Genomic DNA, 790 nt, shown 5'->3' on the forward strand with positions numbered 1-790 from the left:
TGACTTACCTTCCGGTCCTCTTGTTGATATCTTTGGCCCCTTCGTGCAGGATTCCATAGCAATAGGCAGCGAGGACCATGTGAAATATGCATTAGAAGAAAGCCTCACGTTGGAGAAAGCAAAAATTTTGGAGGAAAAGATGATCATAGATCCAAACATCGGTGACACCGTTTTTGAGCTCGACTCCCTTCGAATTTTACCTACTAAAACTGCTTTCATCGAATTACCACATTCTCACACTAAAATTGTTCCCTCTATATTACAGGCACCCGCATTGGAATTAAAGGAGTTACCAAAACACCTCAAGTACGCATTCTTGGGGGAGAACAAAACACTACCGGTGATCATCTCAAGCAAGCTCATAAAATTCGAAGGGAGTCGAGTTCAGAAACGGTGTCACCGATGTTTGGATCTATGATCATTTTTTTCTCCAAAATTTTTGCTTTCTCCAACGTGAGGCTTTCGTCTAATGCATATTTCACATGGTAGGTAAGTTAGTTGGATACCTCATGGATTCATAGATGTTGAATCTTATGATTTCACCATCGAATTCCATAGTGAGACTTCCACTGTGCACATCGATTTTTGTTCTAGCCGTCTTGAGGAATGGTCTTCCTAGCAGGATTGATGTGGAATTGGGGGAGTTGTCTTCCCTCATATCCAATACGTAGAAATCGGCAGGAAATACTAATTCATTTACCTGTACGAGAACATCCTCCAAGACTCCTTCCGGGTAGACTACAGATCGGTCTGCGAGTTGGATGACTACCCCCGTTTCCTTTAAAGGACC

At 42.5% G+C, this 790-nt stretch overlaps 1 pseudogene; it reads left to right on the forward strand.

Moving 5' to 3' along the window:
• Window positions 1-49: 49 nt before the first annotated feature.
• Window positions 50-790, forward strand: part of LOC105179948 — a 43,023-nt pseudogene continuing 42,282 nt past the window's right edge.

Source organism: Sesamum indicum, unplaced genomic scaffold (assembly GCF_000512975.1).
Source record: "Sesamum indicum cultivar Zhongzhi No. 13 unplaced genomic scaffold, S_indicum_v1.0 scaffold00247, whole genome shotgun sequence".
NCBI lineage: Eukaryota > Viridiplantae > Streptophyta > Magnoliopsida > Lamiales > Pedaliaceae > Sesamum > Sesamum indicum.